The sequence below is a fragment of the Aethalodelphis obliquidens genome, unplaced genomic scaffold, assembly GCF_003676395.1.
Source record: "Aethalodelphis obliquidens isolate GAN/ISIS:26980383/991018 unplaced genomic scaffold, ASM367639v1 scaffold30, whole genome shotgun sequence".
In the NCBI taxonomy this organism is placed as follows: domain Eukaryota; kingdom Metazoa; phylum Chordata; class Mammalia; order Artiodactyla; family Delphinidae; genus Aethalodelphis; species Aethalodelphis obliquidens.
Window position 1 is genome coordinate 16,581,232 of NW_020837974.1, and position 13,348 is coordinate 16,594,579.

At 52.2% G+C, this 13,348-nt stretch overlaps 1 pseudogene; it reads right to left on the minus strand.

Annotated features, from left to right (window-relative positions):
- Nucleotides 1-941: 941 nt before the first annotated feature.
- Nucleotides 942-10,723, minus strand: LOC113630321 (solute carrier family 35 member E1 pseudogene; annotated as a pseudogene).
- Between the last annotated feature and the right edge of the window lie 2,625 nt (nt 10,724-13,348).

Genomic DNA, 13,348 nt, shown 5'->3' on the forward strand with positions numbered 1-13,348 from the left:
GCCAAAGACTGAGCACAGCAGAGACTCTAAAGCGCCCAGTTCCTGGGAGATACAGGGCTTCTCTGATGGGCAACTTGAGATCAAGGACTCTCCATTGGATTTGTCGGAACTTTCTTAACATTGCACTGCAATCTAAGACTCTTCCTATCCCACCTTCCTTCCTTTCTTTCCCTTTTCCAAATATTGGATCTATTTCAGTCTGACAGTTCTCCCAGCCTCCTCTGGCTCCTTCCCTATGTTCCCGCCCAAGCATTTTCCCCAATAAATCTCTTGCATATCTGACCCCATCTTGGCCCACTTCCTGGAGGACTGAACCAATACAATGTATGCGAAGAGAGGAACTAAAGCAGCTGTGTGTAATGCTGCAGCCCTTTTTCCTTGACACCCAGAGATAATCCACTCTGGCCAGCTCAAATTTTGCACCCACAGCAAATGCTGCCTTTGCAAGAGAGGGTTTTGATGGGTGTCACTTGGATAGCAGGACACAAACGTAAAACTTAACTGTCACCTCCATAGCGACACGGGAGGAACACTGGAAAACAGAGACCTCCACTGAGATTTCCTCTGCCCACACCCCTCTCCAATGCTGACATGTCCTCATGGTCTTGGACAGTCAGTTGCTGCTCCCTGCACAGGGAAGCATGTGAGACCTGGAACCACAGGACTTTTGATGATTTTGCATTTTTCCCTTGGCTGCATTTTCTATTCATTGATGTGTCAGAAATTTCTGTTACTGTTGGGGGAAACAGGGAAGGAATTGAGAGTCCCTGTCCTCTAGAATCTACATAATGTTTCAAACTATATGGGTTTGGGTACCTCTACCAGCTGTACTGAAAGGGCTCTATTGAGACCTTGTCTTGGCCGTGTTGATCATCTCCATCAATGAACAATGATGGCCTTTGGGGGTTTTCCCCAGTGTACTCTATGTTCTATGATGGTCCTTATTGCATCTGGCCCCAGTCATGACTGGGAGAAGACGTTCCTGGCTTGTTGGTCTGCATTATGATGGTCTCGTACAGGAATAATTTCCTCCCCCGGAGGGCCACCATCATGCCCAGGACATTGCTGCTGGCGACTGGCTCATGCAGCATGATCAGGGGCCCTGGTGGCATTGGTGACTGAGTAGCTCAGAGAGCTGATCAGGCTTAGGATGCTGGAGACAATGCCATTTGGGGCAAAGGTACAGAAGCTGCCCACAGCCAGGAGCGGGAGCATTCATGGCCGCTGGGAGACACAGGTCAAGCTATAGATGGTAAGGAAGACCAAGAATCTACCTAAACCCACAATGGACCAGAAAGCAGACAGTGGGGCAGCCCCAGCTGTATGGCAGCTGGGGGCCATGGATCTTTGAATCTCTCAACACCTTTTTAGAGAAAATATTCTGAAGTGAGAAACACAGTGTTCTAGCAAGAGTCCTGATGGGCTCTCCACCTCCCGGGTCGAAATACAACTCTGTGTCCATGGCCAGCAGGATGCCACTGATGATGGGAAGTACAGAGTGATGGTAGTGCAGAGAGGAAAGAACCCTCTTCTTTGTGACACCTCAGAGCTGCTGAGTTGTACTTGGAGCTGCTTTGAAGGGAATTCTGTCCCTTTGCAGCTGAAAGCGTGCCAACTGATTTGAGAAGACTAACTGTGGTTGCCCTTGGAGATGGAGTCCAGGAAATGGGACTGGGGCGGGGACAGATCATGGGAATTCACCTTTACCTGTCATGTTTTATTATTTTTTTATTGAAAACATCTGACACAAATATGATAAAATGTTAACATTGATTCTAGTTGTGGATATGCACAGGGTTACACTTTTCTCTATTTTTTTAAACTTTTTTTTCAAAATAATTAAAAATTAGTGGGAGCGTTTTTAAATGGGATCTTGAAAAAAGAAAGGAAAAAATAATTTTTTCACTGTGTGACTCTGTTTTCTAAAGCCAGGTCTAAGAACTATCTGAAATGATCTCATCTCTCGCTCTCTGAGGAGCACGGGAATGAGTAGTACATTTGGCTCCCTGGCCCCCTGCCACCTGTACCTACTGCTCATGGCGGATCTGAACACCTGTGTTCCTTAGGGATGGATGTGGCTGTTTCTCTGGGACATAGTGGAGTGAGGATCTGATAGGTCTTTGCCCCTCCCCCACCATGCTTACTGCAGGGGACCTGGGAGCATCTTCAGAACAGAGGCTACTCAGAGCCTTGTCAGTCTCTGTTCCTTCCTCAGGGATGGGTCACCAAAGCCAGCCCAGGAATGTAATAGACATTTGAAAGGAAGAAAGTGCTGTCTTGTACACATCCCTGGAGGGCTGGCTTTAATGATGTCCTAGTTTGGGTTTCCCAGAAACAGACCCTGAGAGAGGGATTCGATATCCTGTGGGGTTTTTTTGGCAGGTGATCCCAGGTAGGGGGGTAGAGGAAAGAGACAGGAAGGCCGTGACAAATCACCACTGCAGGCAACTGGAGGTGAACACACTGGGGCACTCTCAGAGACAGTATAGAACATGCACGGCCATACACTGAACATGTATGATATCCCGGCTCCTGTCGGTCGCTGGTGAGAGCTGCTGGGCAGGGGCGCAGGCCCCTGTGGATGTGGGCAGAGCAGGCTGGAACAGGGAAGGCCCTCAGGAAGAGGGGCCAGGATACTGGCAAATAGAAGTTGGGAAGGGGCCCAGGGAGATCCGGGCGGGAAACGGACAGTGTCTGCCACAAATAACCAGCCCTTCGAACAGGGCCCTGGGGGTGGCTTGATGCCCATCTATTCCAAATAGAGTGGAATTCTGTTACACAGCATCATCTGTCCCCCATTTTTAGCAACAGAACCCCAGTTTTCCTTTGGGCACTCACATTCCTTGACGTACCCTTCCCTACTCATTAGGGCTTCTGAAAGTGGGGCTCACCTGTTCAGCTCTAGGGGTGGGCTTGTGACCCAGCTCCCGCCAATCAGCATATACCAGTCCCCTGGCCACACTGATTGTTTCTGAGACGTGTCTGTGCCCCATGCCAGGCTGATACAATAGAACTCTCTTTCCATTGCCCCGGAAGAGGGTGGGATATAAGCCTGGAATTTCTCCCACGAGGGAGAACCTCCCAGAGGAAGAAGCTGACCTAGCAGAGAGCAGAGCCAAGAGATGGAGAGCATCAGAATCCCAGTGTCATCATTTGAGCCCCTGGATCTAGCCATACCTGAAGACCCTGGACTTTTCAGTCGTGTAACCCAAAAATCCCTTTTGTGCTTACGTCAGTTTGAATTGGGTCTCTGTCACTTACAACCCCAAGCTCTTTGCACTATGTGTAAATGGGGGTTTCTAAAGTGTTTAAGAATGCAGGAGTAAATGAAAGGTTCTCCCCTCTGTCCCCCATAATCACTATTTCCTCCGCATCCCAGGTTGTCTGAAGAGATTCTCAGAGGAGCTCAATGTGTCCAGGGGCAGGAGTTTGGAATCCTTGGAGCCCAGCTCCTGCCCCCTTAGGCTGGTTGTTCTTGGGGCCACGTGAAAAGCTGGGGGGATCATAGCTGAGCAGGCAGGGTGGATGCCTGGGCTGCCACGTGGGGCCCCTTTCCCTCTAAGCATCAGGAACCTCTGTGTTCCTGGCCAAGGCACGCAGGCGTGCATTCACACATTCACATTTATTCACTGGCACCTGCTGTGTAAGGGCACCAGGATAAAAGGGTGGGCTAAACAGACAATCCTTGCCTTCAGGAGCCTCCAGTCTAGTGGGGGAGACCCTATACCAATCACACCAGTAAACGTCAAATTGTGAGCTAAGTAGTCCCAGGCCCCATCTCACTCCTTCCTGCTCCCTGCTGATCGGCCATCTCTCCCCCGGAGCCCGCTCAGCAGCTCAGACACAACTTTTCTCCTTCCCGCATTTGGGATCTTGTACTCCTCAACCTGGAAGCCCCACCTCCTGTCTAACCTGCATCCTGCCTGCTGCTAGTGCAGCCCACTTTCTTTACTTTGGTCCCGGGGGAGGTGAAGGCCGTTGAACACCTTTTCAGGTCACCTCGCTTCTCAGGTATGAGGCTCTAGACATTTATGAGGCAACTAGGATGTGCCAGGTGCTTCCACAAGGCTAGACCTTCCCCCAGATGGGGAAACTAGGGCACAGAGCATGGGGGTCCTGCACGAGCAAGGCCAGCCTCTCCCACCCGCTGGAGTAGGAACAGGACGCTCTGTCCTGTGCCCTTCTTGCTACCTGTCCCTTTAACCTCTCCCAGGTCAAGGGTCCCTCCCAGTTGGCAGCCTCTGGTTGCAGTTCCCAGGCCCACTCTACTGCTGGCCTGGGTGGGGGTGGGGGTTGTCTCCCCGACACCTACGGGCAGCACCCTCCCCTCCCCTCCTCCAGCCCCTCCTCCGCAGGGAGCCTTTGCCCACACCACCCGCTTATTTGACGAACACAGATTGGTGTTACAGTTTAAGCATTTGACACAGGTGAACTCGTTTAAATTTCACAACAACGTTACGGTGTGGGCGTGCTCTCATTTTGTACCTGAGACATGGAGGTGAGAAGCTGCAGAGATGGACACACTGGCTGGGCCTGAACCCAGGCAGGCTCCGGAGACCAGGCCCCGAACTACTGAACTACTCCGGTGCCACATCCAGCCCAACAACTTCGCCTCCTCTCACCTGCTCCCGCTGTCTCAGTTCCATCCCTCTCCCTACCCACCTCCCTCTCTCGGTTTCCACTCCTTTGCCCATGAGCTTCTGCCCGGGAGGGGCTCTGCGCTGGGACCCCGGACTGGAGGGAGGGACACAGGGTGGAGGCCTGGGCGCTGGAGGGACCGAGCGCCACCCCCATCCGTTCGCAGCCCGGTGGAGGCCTGGCTGAGCCAGGGGCCTGGAGGACGTGGGCAGGGTGCAGTCGGAGGGGGCCAGGTGGAACCGGGCCTGCAAGCCCTAATTAAGTTAGTTAATTAGGTGGGGAGGAGAAGCCTGTGGGAGTTAGTGAGCTCAGCTAATTAAGTGGATCCTGGAGAACGGCTCAAATCCTAGTGGCTGCGGAGGAGAGATGGAGGCTTAGGCAGGACAGAGGGAGGGGGGATAAAGTGCCTGGCGTCTCCCCACCATCACCAGGTCTGCAGCCACCGTGGGGCTCTGAGGCCACTATTGAGACCATCGGGGTCAGCAGCCACCCCCAGGGTCTGGCCTGAAGTTACCATCAGGGTGCAGTGCCCTCACCAAGGCCACATATGCTCTGGGATGCTTGGGTTGAGGTCACCATGGAGACCTGATTGCCTGTCACCCACCACTCAGGGCTTAAAGCTATATCACCCTTTGAACTTTTGGGGGTTGGAGGCAGAAAATGAGCCCTGACCCAGGGACCCTGCAAAGCAGCCACGACAATCCCTGGGAACCGTGACCACCACCCTCGCATTCCCCCAGGTTTAAGTTGGCAAAGCACTCGCTGTCGTTGCCAGAGGGAAACCTGCAGGGCTCTCAGTCCCAGCTCACAGATGTGGCAACTGCGGCCAGGAGGGAGGGGTGTGCCCTGGCGCATCCTCAGCCCACCGCTCACAGAGCGGATGCGAGGCAGGTGGTGGGTGGCAGGGGAATGTTCTCTTCCAAGCCGGTCCCCTGGGAGGCCAGCAGCTGGCCCAGGAGCCTGGGGGCTTTCCCCTGCTGGGCTCTGTTTCCCTCTAATCATGGGGTCTTGAGTAACAACAACAGCACCCGTGGCTGGAGCAGGTACCACGTGTGAGGTGTGTGTCCTTGACACCAGGGCCAGCTACAGAATGTGGGGCTTCTTGTTCAGAAAGCAGAAGAGAAGCTCTTCCTTCCTCCCCAAGCCTCTCTCTCCGCCTGCCATTAATGTCATGCTGCCTTGGGCACAGGGATACTCCTGGGGCCAGTGCAGGCCCTCATGGGTGCCTGGGGCCACCTTGATGCACACCTGACACGGAACCCTCCTGTACCCAGGCCGCTGCCAGACGAAGGATAGCAGCCTTGACTGGCTGGGGGCAAGGAGTGGGTGGCCAAGACACACCCAGGGGATGTGGGAAGGGAGGTGGGATTCACAGTGCATGCGCCATCGTTAATCAGACTTCATTACACTTCAAAGATGAAATGATTAAGAACTGCAAGATGCTGGGAAGTCCCTGGCAGTCCAGTGTTTAGGACGCTGTGTTTTCACTGCTGAGGGCGAGGGTTTGATCCCTGGTTGAGGAACTAAGATCCCACAAGCCACGCAGCGCAGCCAAAAAATGAAAAAAAATGCAAGATGCCAACCACAGAGCACTACAGCCCAAGTGTGGGGCCCTGAATGCTGCACACTGACTGAGTCCTCACAGACACTCTGCTTACTTGGTACCGTTACTGCCCTCACTTCACGTATTTGTTCATGCATTCATTCACTTGCAAAATATTGGGTTGGCCAAAAAGTTTGTTTGGGTTCTTCCCTAAGATGTTATGAAAACCCGAACGACATCTTTGGCCAACCCAATATTATTGCATGCCTCCTTCATGCCAAGCACCATTTGCAATGAACAAAACCTAGAAAAATCCCTGCCGTTGTCCATTGTAGTGAGGGGAGAAGACAAAAAACAGGGTACACGAGTAAACGATTATGCTTCAAGGGATTAGTGGGAGGGAAGAAGTAAAGCAGGGAGGGGACAGGGCATACAGGAAGGTCCTCACAGAGACGGTTACATTTGAGCAGAAACTTGAAGGAGGTGAAGGAGGGAGGGAGCCATGCAGATGTGGAGGCAGGCGGGCAGGTACAGTGGGCCGGGCAGAGGAAACAGCCAGTGCAAAGGCCCTGAGGCCAGAGTGTGTGCTTGGGATGCTCAGGAACAACGAGGAGGCTGATGGAGCAAGGGAGGAGACGAGAGGTGACGGGGAAAGTTTGTTCAGGACAACTGTAAGCCTTTGACTCTGAGCGGGGTGGGAGTCCTTGGAGGGTTTTGAGCAGAGGAGGCAGGAGGTGGGTTGTAGGTTTTAACAGGCTCCCTTTGGCTGCTGTGGGGAAGACAGACTGTGGGGGAATGGAAGTGAGGAGGCTCCTGTACCCAGCCAGGCAAGAGAAGATAGCAACAGACCAGGCAGTAGGAAGAGAGATGGTGAGAAGTGGCAGGATCTGCTGGCCGATTGGCCAATGGAATGGGCTGTGTGTGTGTGCGTGTGTGTGTGTGTGTGTAGAGTGCCCTTGGCCCCTGGACCATGAAATTCCACGAACAGCTGAGGACACTAAGCAGCTCTCTGCCCCCCAAGATTCCTTGCCCCTGAGGGTCTGCTCTCATTTCCGGGGCCCCCACCCCTCTACCTCTGCATTTCTGCCTGCCTTGGGCCAGTGGCTACAACAATGACATGTTACATGAACCCTCTTAGGCACAGTTCCCCCTTCTTGGGGTCGCAGACTGAGATGCTCACAGGAGCCAGGGAGGGACTGTGAATGGGGTGCACGGCCTGGGTGGGGACCGTGGTGAGCCGGAGAGCCCTGGCCCACCTGAGTGGCGGCCTCCCCTCCCCTGTGGCCCCACTGCTGTCATGTGGGAACGTGAACTCAGGTTTGCAGAGCTTCCCATTATTCAGGAGAAGTTGGAAATCTGCATCCTAAGGTGTAATGCCCTGATTTTTAAAATATTGGCAAATCATTTAAAAAATGTCAGGCAGGCTATACCCCTCTGTGGGACCAAGGATAGGACAGAGGGACTGCTCCTGTGGGCCTTTTACCCACTGCAACCTCCACACCGGGGGTCTTGGCAAACCTGGAAATGCAGACATCCCCTGGGGTGTGGCCTCATAGGTCAGCTCTTGGTTGGTTTGGGCAGGAGCCAGTAAGGAGAGGGGCAGTGAGGAGAATGGCTGGGATGGAGCACCCATGCTGAGCCCTCGGGCACCAGGCATCCCGTGGGTCCAGGGATGGTGTGGTTGCCAGGCAAGGGCAACTGCTGCTTCCCTGGGCACCTGGAGGAGCAGGGGAAGGTCTGGGGTAAGAAGGAGAGACCGTGGCCAGGAAGGAGCCACAGGGTGAGGTTTGCTGCAAAACAAAAGAATCAGCAAGACTGAGCAGGAAAGGGAGGAGCCCAGGCATGTCCCTGGCCTAGAGGCCACCCCCAACCCAGCCTCTGCTTCCTCCCACTTCGTTTCTCACCCTGGATCTGGGCTGGGCAGGGCTGAGAGGCTGCAGGAGAAGCAGAGAGATACAGAGGCGGGGGCAAACCTTCCTCCACTGTCAGGTCGTGTTAGCCATTCCCCAGTGTGGCTCAGCGCTTCACCCGCATGACCTCATTCATCCTTTGAACCATCTCAGCTTAGAACTAACGCTGTGCCCACTGTACCGCGGACGAAACTGGGTCACAGAGTGGTCGCGTAACTGGCCAAGATCACAGAGCCTGGAAGTAGTGGGACCTGGAGTGAAACCCAGGGGTACGTGGCTGCAGAATCTGAACTTTGAACACAGAAACTGCCCGAAAAAGAGGCCGAAGCCTCACCACTGGAACCTGCTGGGCCGTCCCGCAATGTGCGGGCGCGGCGCTCCCTCTAGCGGCCAGTCTGCAACAGTGCAGGACAGAAGACGGGCTAACGGGGCGCTGGCCTTGCTCGGTCCGATCTCTCGGTCTCTGTCTCACACACATATTTACTATCTGGTTCTCCAGGGGAAGACCACGACATCTCCATCTCCTCATCTACAACCCAGGACATGCGGCCCCTACCCAACTGCCCCTTTCCCTGGTCAGGCTCCACTTGCAACGCAAGCCCCAAGGAACTTTCTGGTTGCTCCTCTGTGTCTCTTTCTGTCAGAGCCTGGGTCTCCTTGACCACACCCGTGGTTCTCAAACTCTGCTGCACATTATAATCTACTGGGGAACTTTCAAAAGTCCTGATGCGTAGGCCACACCACCATCATTAGAGGGGAGGACAGAGGAGATGTCAGGCAGTCTACAGCACGCGTCTCCGTTCTCTGGCCTTTTCTGCCACCTTAACCCTCTCTGCTTCCTTCAGCCTCTGAGGCTCACACCCAAGCCTTGTAATTATCCCAACCCCACCCACTCTGAGATCTGTTTTGATCATCTCCCTCTGTTTCCCCCTTCCATCGTCTTCATCTGGTACCCAGAAACAACAGCTCTTTGATCTCATCGAGGCCACCAGCCCACTCTCCCCATCACTTTCTCACTGCCCATCAGTCTCCTTCTGCCACGACTGTCCACGGTGCCCTGTTTGGGCTCCGCACACCCTCACCATGGCCGCTCCCTGGAAACCACTCCCCACTGCTGGGCCCAACTTTCCTGTTGAAGTACCTGCCTGGAAAAATGCCAGCTATCACCTGCTCTCTGCCTGCAACTGCACAAGCTAGCACTGGTCTGAGGGTCCCACACCTGGCTGGGAGTTTCCCTTCATGGTCTCAAAGCGGCACTCACTGCTGCCGCCCTACAACCCAAGTATGCCTGTCAGTTGCTTTTCCCCACTCTCTCTGAGCAGTGATTCTCAAACTTTAATTTGCTTGTGCATCTCCTAGGGATCTTGGTGAGGCCTGAGATTCTGCACATCTAACCAGCCCCCAGGGGGTGCTGTTGCTGCTGGTCCATGCACCCCTCTCTGAATGGCAAGGTCTTCCCACCTTCTCCTCGCTCCTCAAACCGTGGCTGCCACTTCATTGAGAAAACAGATGGACCAGATGCAGTTGCATTGGCTCCCACCATCAAAGCACAAACCCACCGAGCTCCGAGCTCCTCACTTCTTCCAAAGGCTTCAGTGGGGGGTGGCCCTTCTCCTTCTGAGGCCAACCCCTCCCTTGGGCCCTGGATTCTTCAGGACATCCCCCCCTCCCTTCCCCCTCCTCCTTTCTCCAGGATTGTCCCCCCAGCTCGCGGGCTCTGGTGTCTCCTCCACCACACATCTCCATCCATTTCCTTTCTTGCTGTTGTTAATAAGTTTATTTATTTTATTTATTTATGTTTGGCTGTGTTGGGTCTTCGCTGCTGTGTGCGGGCTTTCTCTAGTTGCAGCCAGCAGGGACTACTCTGCGTTGCAATGCGCGGGCTTCTCATTGCGGTGGCCTCTCTTGTTGTGGAGCACGGGCTCTAGGCGCGCGGGCTCAGTAGTTGTGGCGCACGGGCTTAGTTGCTTCATGGCATGTGGGATCTTCCCGGCACAGGGATCGAACCCATGTCCCTGCATTGGCAGGCGGATTTTTTTTTTTAATTATTTTAATTTACAAATAGAAAACATCTTGGAAGAAAAAAAATGAAAGAAAAACACAAAACATATAGGGAAATTTTCACTCCATGAGCGTCTCAAATCCTCATTTGTTCACCAATCCCCAAGATGGAAAAACACTTTTCTAAAAAGGTACTCAGCCACCAACAATGATGTTATTAATAGGAATATGGATCAATTTCACAAAAAAGCCAATGAATCCCATTATAGCAAATCCTATTGCTGTTGCCATGGCGATCTTCTGGGATTCTTTTCTATCAGGTTTGGTGCATCTTTTTTTTTTCTTTTCTTTTCTTTTTTGCGGTACGTGGGCCTCTCACTGCTGTGGCCTCTCCCGTTGCGGAGCACAGGCTCTGGACGCGCAGGCTCAGAGGTCATGGCTCACGGGCCTAGCCGCTCCGCGGCATGTGGGATCCTCCCGGACCGGGGCACGAACCCGTGTCCCCTGCATCGGCAGGCGGACTCCCAACCACTGCGCCACCAGGGAAGCCCTTCGTGCATCTTTTAACCAGCCGAATCGAGGCCTTCACAAACTGCCGACTTGGCTCAACGAACTGCATTACCTGATCCATGATGTACGCCTTTCGCTCGCAAGCCAAAGACTGGCAGGCGGGTTCTTTTTTTTGTTTGTTTGTTTGTTTTTGCGGTACGCGGGCCTCTCACCGCTGTGGCCTCTCCCGTCGCGGAGCACAGGCTCCGGACGCGCTGGCTCAGCGGCCATGGCTCACGGGCCCAGCCACTCCGCGGCATGTGGGATCCTCCCGGACCGGGGCACGAACCCGTGTCCCCTGCATCGGCAGGCGGACTCTCAACCACTGCGCCACCAGGGAAGCCCCTCACTGTTGTTTTAGTTTGCTGTTTCCGGATGACATATGATGTGGAGCATCTTCTATATGCTTATTTGCCATCTGCAGATCATCTTTGGTGAAGTGGCCGTTCAGATCTTTTGCCCATTCTTTAATTGGGTTGTTCATTTTCTTATTGTTGAGTTTCACCATTCTTTGTATACTTTGGATAACAGTCTTTTATCAGTTAAACATTTCTATATAAGATCAGATGTCTTTTGCAAATGTTTTTCTCCCTTTCTATGGCTTATCTTTTCATTCTCTTAACAGTGTGTTAGAGCAGAAGTTTAAAATTTTTAATTTCCCTTTTCTGCACAAAAGTTGTTTTTCTTGGATTTAATAACTTTTTTGGGGGGGGGTAGGGCCTGTTTTTCTATCTGTTTATGTCTAATTCAACCCACACTCTCTCTTTGTTGTGTAAATCTTTCAAAAGTTTAAGTATATTGGGCATCCTATCAGTTTCATCTCCTTGAAGAAACCTTTTCTAGAACCTTCTGACTTTTCCAATGTGAACTGCCTGCCCTCCAGGCCTGCTCCTCAGAGAAGCTGCCCTGGGATCTCCCTTCACCAACATCTGGCAGATGCTCTTCAACTCTCTCTTGTGTTGGCTCCCTTGTTTCCTGCATCCCAGGTTTACTCTTTCTTGGTTTACTTCCTTGTTTTAGGAACACATCCTCCAGTAGCTTTCTTAAGAAAGGGTGCGTGGGAGGTAAATTTTTGAGCCTTAGTAAATCTAAAAAGATCTTTTTTGTACTTTATTAATGGTTTGGCTAAGTATCAAATTCTAGACCGAATATAATTCTTTTATACTTTTGAAAATACCTTCCTTGTCTTCTGGTTTCCAGGATTGCTGTTGAGAAATCTGATGCCATTATGATTCTTGATCCTTAGTAGAATATGGTAGAATGTTCTTCTTGTCTCTGCGTTCTGAAATTTAATAGTGACTGGCTGTGGTGTGGGTCGAACTTTATCCATTTTTTGGACACTCAGTGGGCCCTCTTTTTTTTTTTTATAAATTTGTTTATTTATTTATTTATTTTTGGCTGCGTTGGGTCTTTGTTGCTGTGCACAGGCTTTCTCTAGTTGCAGCGAGCGGGGGCTACTCTTCGTTGTGGTGCGCGGGCTTCTCATTGTGGTGGCTTCTCTTGTTGCGGAGCACGGGCTCTAGGTGCATGGGCTCCAGTAGTTGTGGCTCGCAGGCTCTAGAGTACAGGCTCAGTAGTTGTGACACATGGGTTTTTTTTGCTCTGCCGCATGTGGGATCTTCCCAGACCAGGGCTCGAACCCGTGTCCCCTGCATTGGCAGGCGGATTCTTAACCACTGCACCACCAGGGAAGTCCTCAGTGAGCCCTTCTGATCTGAAAACTCAGGTCCTTCCATTCTGAGAAATATTTCATTGACTTATTTCCTCTTCTCTGTTTTCTCTCTTCTCTTTCTGGAACTCCTTTGTTAAGGTGTCAGATTCTTGCACTGGTCCTCTTTCTTACTCTTTCTTTCCTATTTTCCATGTGTGGCAGCCATGCAGGTACCCCACTGGGTTCTCCCTTCAAGAAAGAACTTGTTACTCAGCTGTGAAGAGTGCAGTTGGTTGACAGCCTCCAACTACAGTGCCTTTGAGACCTACCACAGGCTTTGAGTCAAGACCAAGGTCTTCTTGGGCAGCCCAGCCAATGACTGAGCACAGCGGGGACACCAGGACCTGGCCCTTTCTGCCCAGCGTGGGGCTCCTCCAATGGACAGTCTTTGCTCTGCAGCCCCCACTGGGTTGGTCAAGACTTTGATCTACACCAAAGTCAGGCTCTCTCTTCCCAGATTTATTTCCTTTCCTCCTTCATTTCACAGATGTCCGATCTACGTCACAGTCTGAAGACTCTTCCTGCCCAATCCTGATTCCTCCTCCTTTATTTTTCACAGGCATTAGCCCCCCAGGACTTCTTACACTGCTAACTCAGCTCACCATCTGTTTACTGGAGGATCCAAACAGATACGTATCATTACCTTTCTGCTTTACTTTTTGGAAAATTTCCTCAACTTTATCCTTTAACTCCGGGGGTCAGGAAACTTTTCCTATAAAGGGCTCAATGGTAAATATTTGAGGCTTTATGGGCCTTAGGGTCTCTGTAACAACTACTTGACTCCACCAATGTGAAAGCAGCCATAGGCAGTACATAAACAAATGGTGTAGCTGTGTTCAAATAAAACTTTATTTAAAAAACAGGTGACAGGAGACTTTCCTGGTGGTCCAGTGGTTAAGAATCTGCCTTCCAATGCAGGGGACATGGGTTCGATCCTTGGTGGGGGAACTAAGATCCCATATGCTGAGGGGCAGCTAAGCCCACGGGCTGCAACTA